The 19,397-nt window shown below is 46.4% G+C and overlaps 1 protein-coding gene across 5 annotated transcripts in view; it reads right to left on the bottom strand.

Moving 5' to 3' along the window:
• Window positions 1-19,397, bottom strand: part of SGCG (sarcoglycan gamma) — a 131,634-nt gene that overhangs the window by 89,692 nt on the left and 22,545 nt on the right. The window contains exon 1 of one of the 5 annotated variants that reach the window (XM_019447986.2): window positions 14,222-14,355. The exons of the other annotated variants lie outside the window; for them this stretch is intronic. The gene's annotated coding sequence lies outside the window, so the exon portion shown is untranslated. Of the gene's footprint in view, window positions 1-14,221; window positions 14,356-19,397 lie in introns of those variants that run through there. 5 annotated transcript variants of the gene reach the window in all.

Raw genomic sequence — 19,397 nt, forward strand, 5'->3', positions numbered from 1 at the left:
AGAGCCGCAGGCCCAGTTGCACCTCCGTTTGCTTTCAGACTTCTCAAAGACAGCTGCTTCCCACAGTAATTAGCTAACTTCCTGCCTCCCTGCTTGCATTATATAACTCATCACTCGGAACGGGAGCCACGGTTTAGGAGACAAGGAGTTCGGGGACGAGCCCACCCTCACCGATGTGTGACAGAAAGCACGTCAGAACAAGAAACACTCAAGAGCTGGTAGTAAACGGGGGGAACATGTGCCTTAAAGGCAAGGTTGATGCCCTTAAAAACCACAAGTAATCCAGCAACACTTGCGCAAGGCCACGCACGCACATCAGAGAAACTTAACTGACCAGTAATACACGCGGTAAAAAAATTCAGCTTCGCTGTGAGTCCAAGGAGTTCAAATAACCACGAGCACCGGAGCCGTCTGCAAAGACTGAGAGAGATTGACAAACTGACAATAGCCAGCATCGGCAAAGTGTTTGAAAAATAACCACGGTACTCCTCTGCTGGTGAGCGGGAGGGGGAACATGACCCTTCTAGAAAGATACTTGGCACTAAGTACCAAGAGCCTCAAACACGCACAGGCATTTCAATTCTAGGAACTTAGTCCAAAGGACCAATTAGGAATGAAAATGAAGATTTGTGTTTCAGGATATCTACGGTAGCATTATCTAGGGTGGTGAAAAACGGACACTAAATAAATAATGAAGACTAACGAGTTCACTGGATTCTCGCACTATGACAGAATTAACGACTTGAAATGAAAAAAAAACCATCCCAGGAAAATGCTAATGACCGTGTGTTAAGTGAAAAAGATAGAATTTTGAAAAACATATTAAAATGTATACCCACAGAAAAAAAGATGATGAAATTTAAAAATTGTTAAGACAATTTCCTCAGACTCTTTTTTTTTTTCATTTAAAATTGCATTCCCTAGGGGCACCTGGATGGCTCATTTGGTTAAGCAATCCACTTTGGCTCAGGTCATGGTCTCACAGTTGGTGAGTTTGAGTCCCACGCCGGGCTCTGCGCTGACAGCTTGGAGCCTGCTTGGGATTCTGTGTCCCCCCCTCCCTCTCTGCGGCTCCCCTGCTAGAGCTCTGTATCTGTCTCTCTCAAAAATAAACATGTAGGGGCGCCTGGGTGGCTCAGTCGGTTAAGCATCCAGCTTCGGCTCAGGTCATGATCTCACAGTCTGTGAGTTCGAGCCCCGCGTCAGGCTCTGTGCCTACAGCTCAGAGCCTGGAGCCTGCTTCACATTCTGTGTCTCCCTCTCTCTCTGCGCCTCCCCTGCTCATGCTCTGCCTCTCTCTGTCTCAAAAATAAATAAAAACATTTAAAAAAATTAAAAAATAAATAAATAAACATGTAAATAAAATTTTTAAATGCCTCCCCCAAATGTTGTCAGATTTATAGAATTTATACAAATCTATCTTTTGAGATATGTGTGTGTGTGCATACATATATATTCCTTTGATAATACTAAAGTTACTAATTAATTTACCATACTCATTTCAACTTTATCACTAGTTAGGATGACCAATTTCAAGAATAGATCTGCTTTATCTTTTCATCAAATTGCTCAGCATTGTAAACCTAAATAGAGCAAAGTACGCGGATCGTAATTATCAATTTCATCCAAAGTTACAATCACACATGCCCAATATTCTACATACATACACAAGTGCACACTCAGATTAAAAGGTCATCAAATTATCCTCTCGTCCTTACACCACAATTGACTCTTAAAATAAAACGGCAAACGTTGCCATTTAAAAAAAGCTCTTTACAAAATACACCAAACCAAGAGAATTAACTGCCCTGTAAGTAGCTAAGAAAGCTAAATGGGAAGAAACCTTTATTTAAATGAACGAGTGACTACAAGGAAAAAGAAAACATCAAACTCACTGTCATACAAATATTAGCTAAAAAACCCTGTTTTTTTAAATGTTTATTTATTTTTGTGAGAGAGACAAAGAGACAGAGAGAGAGAGAGAGGGAGGGAGGAGGGAGGAGGGAGGGAGGAGGGAGGGAGGGAGGGAGGGAGACAGGGCATGAGCAGGGGAGGGGCAGAGAGGGCAAAGAGACACAGAATCCCAAGTGGGCTCCAGGCGCCGAGCCATCAGCACGGAGCCCAACACGGGTCTCAAACTCACCGCAACATCATGACCTGAGCCAAAATTGGATGCTTAACCCACTGAGCCACCGAGGCACCCCAAGAAACTGTGGTTTTAAATGTCATGTTTTGTTTCATGGTTCAGATAGAGGCTTATTTTCAAAGCGTTAGGTTTATAAAGGTGGGCAATTCAAATATACTTTTCTTAGCATTTTGTCCTTGTTTTGATTAAATGAACTCCGAAATCTGAGGCTTTTAGGTGTCGTTATACAGTATCTAAGGAGTAACAGTAACATCCAGAAACTGAAGCTGGCAGAGCTCAGAGACGGCAGAGTAAGAACAGCACTCACGTCAGTTACAAGTGCGCCCGTGAAAGTGTCATAACAAAGGCTGCCACATTTGGACACCTCGCTTTTTTTGGTTTAATTTTTAAAAAATTCTTACTTATTTTTTAGAGAGAGAGAGAGAGAGGCAGAGTGTGAGCAGGGGAGGGGCAGAGACACAGAATCGGAAGCAGGCTCCAGACTCGGAGCTGTCGGCACAGAGCCCGACGCGGGGCTCGAGCCCACGAACGTTAAGATCATTCCCTGAGCCGAAGTCAGACGCTCGACCGACTGAGCCCCCTGGGCGCCCCTGGAGAACTAGCTTCTTAACCAGAACCAGGTGTTACTTGGTACCAACTAGGGTCCGCTTCTTCGCGGGGCTCATACCTACCGTTAACCTGTGCGCGCACAGCGAATGCAGAGGGCCAGTAGTGGTTGGCTGCGGTGAGAGCCAAGTTAGTTAACAAAATGTATACTGAGGCGCTGCGAGAAGCCCTAAGGCAACCCCGCGTCGCCCTGGGGAAGGTCACTCAGTGGCCTCCCTTGCCCCTGGGACGAAGCTCCACTCCGGGGCTGCATCCCGCCTCTCCAGCCCCATCCCGTCCCATCCCATCCCGTCCCACTGTGCCCTTCTCAGCGCTGACTTCTTCCGATCCCTCAAACAGAACCAGCTTTTCCTATCTTGTAGCCTTCACACGTTGCTCCTTCTGCCCGAATCACGTGGTCTGTGCCACGTGGCTGCCACCTCGGCCGGGACTTAGGTGGACTTCCACCAGCACCTCTTCCGTGTACCTTCCGCCCCGTCGTCATTTACAACCGAGGCCTGCTTATTTCCCTCATTTTCCAGGACGGATGATGCTGCCTTCATTTGTGTACTTTTTCTGGTCTGTTCCTCTTTAGACTCTTAGCTCCTCGAGGGCAGGAAGAATGTTTTGTTCACTGTCACACACACAGCACCGAGAGTAGGACCTGCCAACAGAGTAGGGGCTCAATTACATGTACTGGTTACAGGCAGGCAGGCCAAAGAAGACACACTCGCATCCAAATGTGCTTGTGGACAGGGCGCCTGGGTGGCTCAGTCGGTTAAGCGTCCGACTTCGGCTCAGGCCATGATCTCACAGTTTGTGGGTTCGAGCCCCGCGTCGGGCTCTGTGCCGACCGCTCGGAGCGGGGAGCCTGCTTCGGATTCTGGGTCTCCCTCTCCCTCGGCCCCTCCCCCTCTCGCTCGCACGTGTGGGCTCTCTCTCAAAAACAAACGTGAAAAAATTAAACGTACTTGTGGAACAGATTTCCATGTCTACGAAACGGCATTACGCGTGAAAATGCAAGTCATTCCATCTCCACCCAAGGATCGTATTATCTCTCCTACCCATTCTTTAACTGAGAGCCTACCAACTTCAATAGAAACTCCATGAATAGCTCGGAAAAGAATGGGAACACACCAAACAAAAGGGGAAAATGATTGATTTACACATCATTGTTTGCCAGACCCTTTTATTGGCATAATGATATGATTGATGCGTATGTCACAATTCATAGGCTGACACTTCCCTCATTCCACATCTCGGCCATCCTGCGCACAACTCCATTTTCTAGCATGAATGGGAATCATGAGCTCTCTTTGTGTCCGAAGAGCACATTTTAAGGGTCAAGATCATATAAAGTTCTACCCTGATAAGATAAAGGAGTCAGATTTTGGAGGAAGATTAGCATCAGAAAAGCCCTGTTCCTACTTTTGCTTTTCAACCGTCTTATCTCAGGTATTTCCCTGTTGCTTTCACATAAAACCAGCCTGATTTCTAAAGACACCCTTACTTAGCTCTATGATGAAAACTTCGTGATGCCGTGATGGATTCTGTCAACCGATCAAGTCAAAAGGCCCCACAGCCTTCTCCTCACAGTGGAGACTCCTTCATCCGAAGACACGTCCTGAATTTTGGTGGACTATGTTTGAAGAGCTTTTCGGCAGGGCTTTGTGGCTTTGCCACCTGGCCCTGTCCATGAGACAAGGCCCACGGAGCCACATTTCTTTCTGATCCCTGCACCTGCTTCCTTGAGAATGTGGTCCCCCTTGCTGTTTTATCTTCTTTTCCTTCTTCAGACTGTCATTCCTTTCTCAAATTCTACTCCAACCTGTGATCCGACTCAAGCTCTGGGCAAATGGCACGCAAGATTTACTTGGAGACTCACAGTTTCCTACAGTGAAGACGAAGGTGGGGGCAGAAGGCATATGATGTTATTCGGTCTTGGCTTCTCGCCTTGTCTTTAAAATACCCACTTCTCTGATTTCGATGGTCCAAAATGACCAAGACTATTTATTTCCTGATTTAATATGTAGTCTTTTAGGAAACTGTATATGGTTACCATTTCCCCCCATGTGTTTGTTGTTGATTTTGTGCTTTGTCAAATTACTCAGAAACTATCTGCAAATGTGTGGAATATTTCATTGCATAGTGTTTCCTGAATGCTTTATCAACAAAAAAAGGATCACCAAACATAGAGTTTAATTATGCAGTCTTTCAAGAATTTCTTTTAACACATGAAGCCTTCACTGGGCTGTTTACTGGCATTATAACTTATAAACGCTTTCCTACTACCATGAGCAATGTAATCGTTTTCTTCGAAGTGCCCAAATGCTTACAGTTGGGATTCCCAGAGTTCTGAGGGTGCGTCTAACTCCTGACCTGCTGGTGTCTTTCTCCCACCAGGTGGAATAGAAGACTCATGGGTGCCTTACATGTGTTTCACATCATGAGAATTATAAGTTTCATAAAGGTTATTATGCTTCTGATCACTCTCATTACTCCAAACAAAGCCCTTTTATTACCATCGGACACCAAACATTCACGACCAACCCAGTTAACCTTATAACATATGCTCTGATATATGCCCAAGTATATTCGTAAGTCTTACATATTTGGAGGCCAGTATTTCCCCGAAATTTGCCACCCTAGCTCCAAAGGGAAAGGGCACTGTTCCTAAAATAATGTTTAGCACAGAGTGTTAGACTTGCTATTATTGTACACTAAGTACAACATTTGTGGTCTTTTGACTTTGAAGCTAGATCATACTAGTATTTCAAAGAATACGTATTTATAGAAGATGACGGTGTGACATCTTGACAAAGTTCTGGAAACTATTATTACAGATACAACTCATACCAGATCAGAAAAGCTCTACAATATCATTGATATAATCAATCAAAACCCAAATGCCAATATACTAAATTATATAAATGATTCACATATTTACATATTTTCCATATTTTAAATAGACTCATTATGTTAAAAATTTTCATGATCAATTCCTCTCAGCATATCAAAAAATTAAATATTTATTTTTTGTTTTCGTCCCTTTAAAATGTTTTGATAACAGGGGCACCTGAGTGGCTCAGTCTATTGAGCATCTGACTTCTGATTTCAGCTCAGACCGTGATCTCACGGTTCATGGCTTCAGGCCCTGTGACAGGCTCTGTGCTGACACCACAGAGCCTGCTTGGGATTCCCTCTCTCTCTCTCTCTCTCTGCCCCTTCCTCAGTCGTGTGTGCATGTGCACGTGCTCTAAGATAAACTTTAAACACTTTAAAAAAATAAAACGCTTTGATAACAGAATATGATTTAATCAAAGTAATCACCAAAATAATAATGACCTCTATTTGTCTATACTGAGAGCAAAGGGATAATTAGTTAGTTGAAGTTAGCCACTACTTAAGGTGGAGTTATGCTGGCCTTTCTGTTGATAGCTTTAACTTATTCCCCTGCTTATGAACCCAAGCAACGTTAATTTCTCTCTCCTGCCTCCAGTTTCCTATCTTACGCAACATCCAAAAAATATTGCATCCACATTCCCATATCGTTTGCCCCATACCCACAAGGGCAGGATTTTTTTCTTCTGTTACGCTCTTGGCCAGTCTCGCTCCCTAGAACACTGCCAATATTTGATGAACAAATGGATGAAAATAACGCGGAGATCAATTCTCCATTAAATGCTCTCTATAAACTGCTATTCTACTGGATTATATGACCGAAGAGTCCTACTTACAGAAGTAAAACAGTCACGAAAGAAATCATTTTCTAAAAATCCACGCAAAGGTCAAATAATCATAAAGGCAGCAAACCTGAGGACTACTGCATAGATACTGTGGTGTCGGGTAGACCTTCTTTCCTCGTCACCGAGTCACCGAGGAGCTCATTCTCTCGGCCGCCAGGAATACTCCTTGCACACAGTGTGCACCTGAGGTCCCGGAACTGTTGTTGGCCAAAGAGGGCTACCCACCCCCCCCCCCACCCCCACCCCATCCAAAGCGACGCCCCTCCCAGGGCAGCTCACGACAGGTCGCTCTGGTGGCACAAGGGCCTGGCCCTTGTTGTCTTCATTCATGTCTTCTCCGAAGGGTCAGTCTGGCCCCAGAGAGCACCCCCCACCTCGCCTCTCCGCCCAGCCAGTCCGGTGGGATCACGGAGCCCTCTGTCTCCAGCTTCTCCCTCTGCCCATTCCTGCTTCCTCCACTCCCACAGAGCTGTTCCTCCTAGCAACCCTTCCTAATGAACCGCCTCCATGCAAATCTCAGTCTCCTGTTGTTTGTTTGTTTCCTGGGGAAACGGGTGGCCTGGAGAAAGCAATGGATGACACCTGGTGAAAGGCAAGGGCCGGCACTTCCATGCTAGTTGTCGATGAGGACAAACACAGACGGGCAGCCAGCAAGGGAGTTCTCTCCATTTGTGCAAGAAGACGCATCAAGGACGGATGATCGGGGGGCTGAGGGCCCCCGGCCCCCTCAAAAATCCCAACTCTGCTCAGTTTGCAGCCAGGTCCCCGGAAGGAAACACCTGTGACACTGGAGCAAGCACACAGTGCGAGGACTCATCCAGCCCCGCCCGGCAGAACCGGAGGCCGCGTGACTGGGCTGCGGTACGAGCAAAGGGCAACGCTGTGGAAGAATCACAGTATAGTCCTCTAGCATTCTGGAATAAGGTGGTGCCGTCTAGGGAAGTACATGCCATCTGTAAAACATTTCCCTAAGCGCTCCCGGGCTTTTGCGGAGACAGGGCACCCGACCGCGAGACGTCTATCTGGCCACGCGGCCAGAATCTCCCATCACAACTTGAGTTTTGTTAGCCCTCCACCGAGGCATGAGGTCAGAGGCCAGCAGTAATCTCCCGGACGTTAGAAGTGGCATACCAGGCCCCGGGGCAGGCAGAGGGCACAAGAGGCTGCGTGCACAGGTGACTCATGGTTCTGTCACCCACCACCTCAGCCTCATCTCAGTCCTCTGGCCACAGAGGGGTGTCCCTTACGACCAGCCTGTAGAGGAAGAGAACGGCCAAACCTGGCTTCAGGCTGGGTTGGCTCAGTATGTTGGTGCAAGCCACAAACGTCTTGCTGTGGACCATGGCCCAGTCAAGGTGCTGAGAGGAAATCTTCCCAAAGCACAAAGCTTCAGGCAGTTCATCTGCACATCCACTTTTGGTGGAAGCAGAGACAAGCTGAGGTTGGAATACAGACAGTCTCACTGACAGGGGTGAATGGCTTGGCTGTTTCATCAGGACCCGGAAGGGGGAGGACAACGAGATGAGGGAAAGAGCCTGAGGGTGGACCTGTGGGGGCACAAGGGCAAAGACCTTCGCTTCACACACTAACATCCTCCCGAGTGTCCGCTGTGGAGGAGGCACCAAACGGCCAGAATGACTCAGCCAGTTGACAGCAGCCAGCTCATCATCACCCACCCCGTGCTCCCACAGCGGGTTCATCAACACAGTGGCCACAGTGGCTGCGATGGAGGCCACGTGTGGGCCCAACGAGGGTGCCCTCTCGTCAAGGCTGATCTAGCTACTGCCACTACTGAATGTCTAAACTGCCAACAACAGACAGCCACGCCGAGGCTGGACACAGCCCAACACGTCCAAGCAGCCACTCAATGGCAAGACGACTGCATCACTCTGACTGGAACACACGGGACGGGTATGGGCTTTTCTCTTTCGCCTGCATGGCCTTGGCCACCATGACTCTCTGAGGACCTACAGATGTTGGATCCACTGGTGTGGGACTCCCTGCGACACTGCAGTGAATCAAAGTATCCACTTCATAACAAAGGGCACCGTGGCACTTGACTATCGGCCTACTGTTCTCAACACCCATGGCATGTTCCAGAGCTGCCGGCTTGAGAACGGGATGGGACAGCCTTTTGAGGTTGCTGTTGAGGCCCCAGTGTGGAGATTCCTTGTGAGGGTGGGTGATGCCTCAGGATGCAGTCCGTACCGGCCATCTGAACCACCACGTGGCACCGTATCCCGTCCTCAACGGGTAGAACGCATGGCCTGGGAACCAAGGGTGAGAGTAGGAGTGGTCATTCTTACCATCGCTTTTAATGACCTGGATGGGAAACCCGGGCCTCCCATCCCCACGACTATGGGCTCTGTGGATCTAGAAGTCTGTTCCGCGGTGGGAAACGCTTCCACCAGGGAGTGCAGCGTGAGTCCCATTAACGTGCATGCCACCACCCACTCAGTTGAGCCCTCGCACCGAGACAGCAGGTAGAAGGAAAGGATGCGCCATTCCTGGCTGGGAAGAATGTCTGTCGCCCAGAAGGCCTGGAAGGGCACTTCTCGGTATCCTCTGACCGTGCGGATGGCAAATGGACACGTGTTCACACAAAGGCTGATACATAAGGGCACGGTGGCCAACGGCTCAGACCCCTCAGAGGTGAACGTCACGGTCATCACCCAGGTTGGCCACCTAGACCAGCAAAGGTATTAGGTGGGAATGAACGGGTGGCCGGGGGTGGTGGGTGGGAGGGAGACACGATGAGCGTCGGTTGCCTTCTGGAGACTGACGGCAGCCACAGGGCCTGTAGTTCATCCCACTGAGGTTCCTTCAGTGGTTTCCTCAGGGAAAGAGACTGATTAGAACCTTGTGGGGGGCAGGGGGCGATCTCCAAATTAGGTACGTGGAGTAATCCGCGCGACGCGAGGGGTGAACAGCAGTGGCGTATTACCCTGGTCAGTCTTCAGAACCCAGGCCTCACTCTTCCAGTTGCCACGGTGACACCTGAGGATGAGAATGGCTTCGATGGCACTGAGCCGCCCCACCTACCGTATGTCCCACGTCCACTGTTTGATCACAGCAGGGGGGCAAAAGCCCAGGCCCCTCCCTCAATCTGAGGACAACTCGGAGGGCCATCCCGGCTCTGATGCGTCTACATCGCTATTCAACCCTCCTGCCCAACTGGGCTGCTTTCGGTCGCGTGCAGGTGTTTTCCCTCCAATAAACCGGCAGGCAAATCTCCAGCTCAGGGTGGTTCCTGGGGACACTGGTCTAAACAACGGCTGTTGGAAACATCGGGATTTTAACAAGCGATCAGTCAGACACATCGATGGATTTCTCAGTAGCACACGGCTCCACCTTGTCTATCTCAGGTCGGATTCTCCGGAACCTGAGGTGAGGACGCTCATTCAAATGATTCATGAAGGGAATGTTCTCTAAGAGGCATGAATGTCAGGCAATGAGAACAGCTGGTCGGGGCAGGAGAAGCCAGACACAAAGATGTGTCTAGTGACACACGGGTGCCTAGAGAACTGTCCTGACCGTCACTGGCGGTTCAGTGGCCAGTTCGTGTACCAGCCGGGTGAGGGGGACCTGAGCCCGCCCTAGTACCATTCATCCTGTATAGACATGACCCTGACGTTTGACATTATTTACAAAGGAAGACAGAGTTTAGAATGTTCCTCGAGTGACACAGGGAGACTGCATTTAACCAGGGAATAAAGAAGCCTGTCACCTATGGCATTAAGTCCTTGGAGTTTTCTAACCGAACTGAAATTTTCAGGCAAAGCAACTATATAACCCCTTCCCCTCAAAACCTCAATTTGCCGAGTCCCTAAAAATAGCATTGAACTAAATGCTAACTCTGAGAAATACCCACACAAAGTTAAGGACCAACTTTAAGAAAAGAAAAGTTATTTAAATGTATCAACCAAGCTGAGCTTCTTTTTAGTTACAAGTCTCCATGTGAAAGATTTAGGGCAAAAAGAAATTCTTGAGGTAGGCATAATTAAGGTTCTTATCAAATGTAGTGTATATGCAATTTTGTGATTGCTTTGACAGTTCATTAAGAAGTTTCAGGAACTTCAAGGTCACGATTCACTTCTATCTTTATAGACACCTTTTCCTCAGGATTGAAATGTGAGGATTTAAAGCGATTTTCAACTGTTGCACAGAATACACATTCAAATGCATTCCGGTAGGGGGACAGCATACCTCTATGTTTCACCAAGATTAACATTCTAGAATGTTTCATATAAAATTTTCATTAAGACCTAAAATGTTTTACGAAGGGAAAATGTTCATAGGAAACCCAGTCAGCTGAGTTTTGTTTTTTGTTTTTGTTTTTCCTGAAGGCAATAGGGATTTCCAGTAAGTTAGTGAGAATACCAGAGAGGGTTTTCTGTTTGTGTTCTGGAATGTGCATTTCCTCCTCAGCAGCCCAGACTGCGTGTGGAGAGCATTCCTTAGTCTAGCACCTTCTATATGGGGCTCACGGTGCCTTCCTAGGGGATCCAGGAGAAGCAGGTTAGAAATCCTGATCACTCACCATTCTGAGGCTCCTCCCTGACCTCCTGGTCACTGAGACTAAGAGGTTATGTGTTTCCTCATTATTGACAGTGACTGTGAAGGCAAGGAGGGGTGGGGTCGGGAGGGGGGAGGAGTACGACTACTCTTCACCAGGAAGTCAGACACTGTCTAAATGTTTTGTCTCAACTGCATTTGGCACTCATTATAACCTCAGGAGGTAGATACTGCGATTTTATTCCCATTTTTACAAATGAGGAAACTGAAGCTGAGGGTAATTAAGCAAGTCGCACGAACAAGGCCCCACGGCGGGAGAGTGGCCCCCTGACTTCACAGCCTGAACTTGTAATGATTGCCTCTTCATGCGTAGTGTGCTTTTCAGGGGTGTTCTACACATAAGACTAACTGAGAACGTTCAGAAGAGAACTGAAATAGTCACGAAGGTGAGGCAAGCTTTCACGGCATCCATCTCAACAGCGATGACCTCTTCTTGCTGGCTCTCCCTTCGTTCCCCAGTCCTCGGCCTTGGACTTTCTAGAACTCCTCTCCTCTCCCTCCCCCTTGCCCCCAACCCATCCTGCACGGCAACCAGAGGGAGCATCCCAAGGAATAATCCGGTCTCTGTGGATTTTCTGTGGCAAACGCTTAAATGGCGCCCCACTGCTTCCGGAGGAAGCGTGGACCCCTTTGGGGGCAAGCGAACCCTCCTGCAACCCCAGCTCGGTTTTCATCGGCGGAAGGCTGCGCACCAGTCAGACCCACGCCCAGCACTCTTCAATATTTCGAGGGGTCCTGAGAGAAGTCTTGAGACTTCTGCAGATCTACAAATTGCTAAGAATACTGCTGTTGCCAGTTTTTCATACGTTTCTCTAGGGCAAAATCACATATAAAATTGAGTGAGGTTGTGCCCTGAAAATGGCAAGTCCCGTGGGCGAGGAATTCAACAACACTCGTGGGGCCGTCATGGAAACATCTGGCCTTGTAGTGGGTCCAGAAGCACACAGAGCTAGGCAGATGCTGTTGAGGCTGAGAAGAAGAGGAGGAGGGAAGGCTGGAGGGGTAGAGGCAGCTTCTGAGGAGTAGGAAAGTAGCAGAATCCTGCTCTGACTGGAGTTTTTCCCCCTCCCACTAGGAACCCCTGGCGGGGGGGGGGGGTTGCTTAGCAGGCGGGCTGGGCTCACTTGAGAAGAAACAAGGGTCTACGAGAAGCCAAGTAAAAGGGGGAGCAAAGGGGGAACCAGAGGTCCTACAAAATACACCAAGTTCAACAGTAGGGCCATTCATCATTTGCAGTTATTACTGGATTTTCATACTCGATAGCAATATGACTAGAAGGTGAGTATTTTGAAGGACAACAAGGAACCATTTTATTTTCAGCATTTTAACTGGGTAGGGGAGGAAATATTTTTCCTTCCACCCTTGAAGGTCTTCCAGGTGGTGTAAGAATAAAGGGGGGAAAAAACAAATCAAACAAAACCAAGCCAAAGGCTCACCACATGCACGTGGAGGCCCAGTAACGAGGTTGAGGCTTGAGGACAAGACGGGGGTGGGTGGCTTTTATACCTTTTGAAGAAAGCGGCCATAAGTCGGTGAGGAGTTGACAAAGAAAACTTGGCTTTGGGAGCTCCCATTTGTAAAGAATTTTTTTTTTTACATTTATTTATTTTTGAGACAGAGGGAGAGAGAGAGCATGAGTGGAGGAGAGCACGAGAAAGGGGGAGACACAGGATCCCAAGCAGGCTCCAGGCTGTCAGCACAGAGCCCAGTGTGGGGCTCGAACTCATGGGCCACGAGACCATGACCTGAGCCAAAGTCGGACGCCTTAACGGACTGAGCCACCCAGGCACCCCCCCCCCCCCCCCCCCCCCCCCCCCCCCCCCGTTCGTAAGGAATTCTAAGCGGAGTTTTGGCTGGGGGCGTAAATCAGTAAAAAGTAACAAGAGTTGCTTGTATAGGCTTCTTGGCTCTAACTTCTCTACCTCAGGTGATGAGGATGTCTCTTTATCTCCTGCTACAGGGAGGGCGCCTTTCACAGGGGAGGCTGGAGACAGGTGTGGGAGGTGGGGCTCAGGGTGTTCTGCTGGCTGTTTCTTAACCGGCCTTTACATTTTGGGGTGGCCTGCCCTTGGCACCTGCCAGCGCGAGCTTACAGCCTCTTTTGGAAACCTGGATTTTTCAGTCTTAGGAATGGGACATTTACATATGCAGAAGTGCTTTACTTTTCATTTGGCTTTGAAAGAAAATCTCAGGTCTAAGTTCTAGAACCTATAAAACTAACACCAACTTGAACCATTCGTCTTGAAACTCTGAGTGTGTCTCTTTGCACCTATTTCAGCAAAATGTTTCCAAGAAAATAAGTGAAAAGTAAACACAGGACGTTTCATGCTAGTGAGTTACTCCATCCTGCTGGCCAGTCTTTCTGCCAGCTGAGTCCTATTTTCCCTCCTCTTTCTCTGCGCCTTCCTTTCAACTTGCTTTCCAATCTGTCCTGTATCAACTCGGGAAACAGAGAAAGAGCTGACAAGTTTAGGAGGCCCGAGTGTTGGCACATGGTTACCTTACTTTATTTATATTTACTTTTTGACAAGTGTTTTGAACAACACGTTGTTTTCCAGGTTTTAGGAGAGAACTATTCTTTCCTGTTTTTGCTCCAAGAATATTTGGGAAGCCGAAGTTGGTATTCTTCTCTTGTTTTGCTTATTCCCCAGATTTATCTCACGACTTGAAATTTTGCTCTCATTAACTTTACTCTATTTTTTAACGTCTGTAACAGCGCTATGGACAAAAGGTAAAGCAAACGTAGTTCTACCACAAAAGCTGAAGGGTAGAATTAGAATCAGGCAATCTTATAGATTATATTTTATCTAGATTAACTACAGTATACAACTTAATGTCCGATAAATACAGAAATGCTACCATGGAGTTCTACAGATTAAAAACATTAGAAACACAAATCGTGTGAAAAATATGTAGCGTGTTAGCAGTCAGAGCAACTTAAGAGTTGAAATGAGAAATGATACTAAATGTTATTGATACTTACATATCATCATTTCCAGAGAAAGCTATTCAACACTTTAAAAGGAACTTATTAACTATTATGTCACCTATGAAGAAAAACAAGTGGAGAAATCTTGTACCTACTGGGTTTTTAAGTTGTACATTGTAGCAAGGTTTTAAAAAATCCAAGTTCAAGGATACAAAATCCAAGGTAAAACTTGGGCCTTACCTTAGACGTCGCAGAAAGCGCGGGGGGGCAGTACCAGCTCCAGAGTTAGGCGGGGACTCAATGTTTCGAACTTTCCCCTTCCCTGCAGAATGAGTGAAGGGTTGAGGTTTCACCCACTGTGCCGGGAAGGCTCTCACGTGTTTTGGCCTTGGGTCATGTTTCATTCCCTCGTATTAGCAACAGGCGTGTCTAATTTTACTCAGTGACATAAACAGCTCATACCACACTTAAAATTGTTTGGGCACCAATTCTGGGACACAGCTCTAAGTGGGCCAAAAAAAAGAAAAGAAAATTCTTATAAAACCAACATTTAAATCTTGAATCACGATGGCCTTATGTAATAACAACTTTCTAAAATAAACTTTACCTTAAATGAATAGCAGAAAAGCAGACTGGTTTCCAGGAGAAGCTAATGTTGACAAAATCTCATAGAAATCATTTCAAATTAACAGGCAGCATTTAGAACTTAGGACTTTATTAGTATTAAGTGTAAACTATTCTCATTCAAATGAAATGCATATTAGAATAGTCACTCCTTAAAGATCCGTTTCTTTAAGTCTCTTTTTAAGTGAAAAATTTTAATGTTTGAGAAGAAAACCTTGAGGAATTACCATCCTAATAAAGAGAAGGCAAATACATTCTATATGTTAAAATTATGACCGTTCTTTACTAATAAACTAAACTTATATTATGTTTAACAATGTATGCGAATGTAACAATGCAATCTTGATGTTTTAGCTTTATTGAAAAAGTTAGATCATTAAACTTTTATAAGAGGTAAAGAAAATAAATATCGAGCTTTTTAATAATCTTTTATTTTGTCCTATTTTTGTATAGCCTGGTGAGCTGCCTGAATTAACGTGGACTAAACTGTCTGTTTGAAATTTGGATTTTAGCACTAAAACTTGAAAAGGAGAAGTGGTGTAATTATAATCCATATGCTTAATATTTATTTTCTTTTCTTCTCAGGAGACCTCTTCTCTTATTCTATTTATTCATAACCCTAACGTCTTTTGACATTTGATGCTTCTTATACCAACAGCTGCAGGCCTTAAATTAAGAGCTGATACAGCTTCAACTAATCACACACTTATTTATAAGACTTTAAAAAATCTTTCATGAACTCTCTGCCCATTACTGTTTTCCCTATCATGGCAATTTAGTTGGACATAAAATTATAGCACAACTATCAATTCTTAATAAAAACATAGAACACTGAACAATGATGACATAAGATGTATTTTTGTACCAGTATGTGTCTAAAAAGTCAAAATTGGCAACTCCTAACTCAGTATTCTGGTTGAAATGTCACACGACGAAAGGTTACGCATCGAGGGACCTTTTCATCAATCAGTAAATTGGTTTTATAACGATGAACTTTTCAATGTTTTGGGGACTGCTTTGTACAAATGTTAGCCAAGCTGTGGACTCGATCTGCATTCACATCTAAAAATTCATTTAGTACTACCAACGTCTCTTTTCGGTCCTTCAGTAGGAAGGCTTAGAGGAAAAAAACCTTTCATTTTATAGAATAGTTGAAATTATTAAAACACCTTCGAAGTCTTTAATGCAGGTCTGGCTTCACTCTGTAACTCACAAATACACATCTCCTATGTTTTCAGTGGAATCCTAACACTTGAAAGCTGTAAGAGACCTTAAAGGAAACCAGGTCTAACATTCCACCGGATGTTAGGTTACGGAGCTCAGGCTTACGGAGCTGGCTTGGCCGTAGCTCGGCACAGAGATGGAATCTTACCTACAGAGAGAACAAACCGGTGGTCGCCAGAGGGGAGAGGGTGGGGGGTGGGTGCAGGGGATTAAGAAGTACAAAGTGCCAGTCCTACATAAATCATGGAGATGGAAAGTTCAGCATAGGGAATGTAGTCAGTAATATTGCAATAATGTCAGTGCCAGACGGTGACTACGCTCATCTTGGCGGGCACCGTGTAACGTCCAGAATTGTTGAATCACTACACACCGAAAAGTAGCGTAGCATTGTGTGTCCATTACACTTCAATTAAAAAAAAAAAAAAGAAAGAAAGTCCTTAGGCTCTCGTGTTAAGAGGGTCTTACATAACTCTAGCATCTCTCTGGGATTCTTTTTTTTTTTTTAATTTTTTTAAATGTTTATTTATTTTTGAGAGAGAGAGAGAGGCAAAGCATGAGCAGGGGACGGGCAGAGAGAGGGAGACACAGAACAAGAAGCAGGCTCCAGGCTCCGAGCTGTCAGCACAGAGCCCGACGCGGGGCTCGAACTCACGGACCACGAGATCATGACCTGAGCCGAAGTCGGCCGCTCAACCGACTGAGCCACCCAGGCGCCCCTCTCTGGGATTCATAAGAGGGTCTTCCATAAGTCTAGGATCTCTTGGGATTCTTAAGAGGGTCTTCCATAACTCTAGAATCTCTCTGGGATTCTTAAGAGGGTCTTCCATAACTCTAGGATCCTTCTGGGCTTTACCCGCATCCTTCCTCCTGTTGTCAGTTAGCAATCCTGCCCTCCTACCTTGCTTCTGCCTGGGGGCAGACAGTCCTGCTGCTGGCCCTGTAGCTTAAGATACTGGGTTGGGGAGATCACTTTTAGATCTAGCGAAAAGTAGGAATTTCTGGTGGAGATATGGTTCATTTTGGACTACTCATTTTTGGTTTTGGTATGAAGTGAGTTGTGACAAGACACAGGGTGCGGGGGTATGGGATCATTCAAAGTGTGAAAAGAATAGGGCAGTTGTGAGGAGCAGGGAAGTCAATTCACTCGTGAAATATACTAGATCGTGTTCAGGGCACAGCCGGAGTTGATCACTACCCACTGGTCCCATTTTTGACAGTTCCTGTGACTTTGGACACTGACTGTAGACACGCTTGCCTCCGCAACGAAACCCATCTCCCCAAACCCGTTCTTTCGTCCATCCGTCCTTTCTCAGTGTGTGACTCTATCCTCCCCAAAGTCATGGAGGACCCATAAAGGAACATCCCTCACCAACCAGCCCGCCGGTCGGTCACTAAGCCCCAGGATCGCCTGCTCTGCCTGCTCTCTCGTCTCCAGATCCCCGTCTGATGGGGGGCGGGGGGTCACATCAGGACTCGCCGGGTGCTGCTGTCTGCTTCCAGGTCCTGCCACGTTCCACTTTACTCTCCTGGAACTGCCAGAGAGACGCCAAGAACAGGTCATTCTCTCCACAGCACTCCCCAGCCTAAAGCGCTTCAGGGAGCCTTGAGGGTGCAGTATCCTGTACTCCACGGGGCACACACACCTTCACGATTGGGCCGCGCGTCTGTCTCTCCTGCCCTGCCCTCGGGTACCTGGCCAAGCCTCTGACTAGAGTCACCTCCCGTCCTTTTCTGCGGGAAAACGAATGACTGTCTAACCTTTAAAAGTCTGTTCACGTCACTATCAGCTTTCTAGATGTGTTTATAAACTTAGAGTTCTTTGTATTCACGTTGCCATCATTGGCTTATATACGTGTTCTCCCTACTAGACCATGAACTCCTTGCTCAGCACCTGCATAAAGTGAGCCCTCAGTCAACTGGCCTCTGAACAGTGACACCAAACTTCAGTGTTTTTTACGATACCAATTCCGCAGTGCACAGTAATTAAAAAAAAAAAAAAAAAAAAAAAAAAAAAAAAAAAAAAAGAGCTAACATATGATCAGCATGACATTCTAAGACTTTTCCAGAAGAGGTCAGTATAACAGTAATAAAGATATTAGCTTTCAGGGCAAATGACAGTGAAACCAAATTAAATTATTTTGTAAGAGATAAACTTTCAAGCATTAAAAAATACCACATCAGTTCTCTGTCCCTCCAGTCGAAGCCACACTTCCTCAGGAGAGATGGCCACAGACTTTTTGCACTAGCAAAATGGAGTGAGCAGATGATTCTGCACACAAATGAAAACTCTCGATGAATTTAAATCTGGAATGTAATTAACATCATCACCTGGATGCTTCTCACCCAAATTCTCTGGTTATTTTTAAATAGGGATCATCCATGTGTGCATATTTGAAAAAGATAATTCGTATTCTCTTTTGGAGTTGCTGTATCAATAAAAAATTAAATTGATCGCTAGACTACCGCATGTAGGCATTTTGTGGCTTCTTATGGTACTTTGGGAGAGTTGCGGAGTCACTCTTTAGTATAAAGAGCTAATTCAGTGTTGTCAGGGATGATGGGAAAGAAAACTGTGGGATCCTGGAAAAATAAGAGGTGAGAAAGACAAAAAAAAAGGAAACTCACATTTCAGGAGAGAAACATGGCCTGAGATTTCAAAAGTTACCCGCTGGTAATCACTTCACTGGGTCATCGTATGTTTGAAGTCTTATTCCATGGACACAGGACTTTGCCTAAATTGACAGGGAACAGGTTCCACAACTCCGTTAGGTGCAAACTCGAGCGGTGACTCTCAGGTCGGGCAGCAAACGGAAATGTGGCGTGCACATAGCAGAATCACAGGAAATGCACGAGGCGTAATGACCAAAGCCGAACTTGCACACGCGAAGGGGAAATCTATCAGAAGGGCTTGTAATGGAAACCTCACTGTCTCCCGCTTCCCCCCGCCCCATCCACACTTCCATCGGTCAGAGGTCACCGCTTAGATCTTCCTTCTCCTACCTACCTCTGACCTTCAAGTACCCTTACAAGGCTCTAGCTGGGTTTATGAACTTTTGACCTAGTCTATTACTTCATGTACATTATCACCCGGGAGCCCTTGTCTCCTTTTTCCTATGTGCTTTGATCATCAGTTCTTTTCTTCTGCGGTCACCTCTGCAATTTCAAACAATCGACTTAAACATTCACTTCCTGTTCCATAATGACCGTGTATCCGTTGGTCCTGCTGCCTGATGGAGGGCATTAGCATTCTGAATGTCCCAGACCCTTGCCCACAGTGCCTTCCAGTCTTGTCTCCAAACTTCTGTCCTTGCCTTTATTTTTGTGCATGCTCACAATGGTCATATTCACCTTCTACACTGAAACTAATCTCCTGGGGCGCCCGGGTGGTTCAGTCGGTTGAGCGTCCGACTTCGGCTCAGGTCATGATCTCACGGTTTGAGCTCAAGTCCCGCGTGGGGGTCTGTGCTGACAGCTCAGAGCCTGGGACCTGCTTCGGATTCTGTGTCTCCCTCCCTCCCTCCCTCCCTCCCTCTCTCTCTCTGCCCCTTCCCCTGCTTGCACTCTGTCT

The sequence above is a fragment of the Panthera pardus genome, unplaced genomic scaffold, assembly GCF_024362965.1.
Source record: "Panthera pardus isolate Hobbes unplaced genomic scaffold, ASM2436296v1 HiC_scaffold_1, whole genome shotgun sequence".
Lineage (NCBI taxonomy): Eukaryota > Metazoa > Chordata > Mammalia > Carnivora > Felidae > Panthera > Panthera pardus.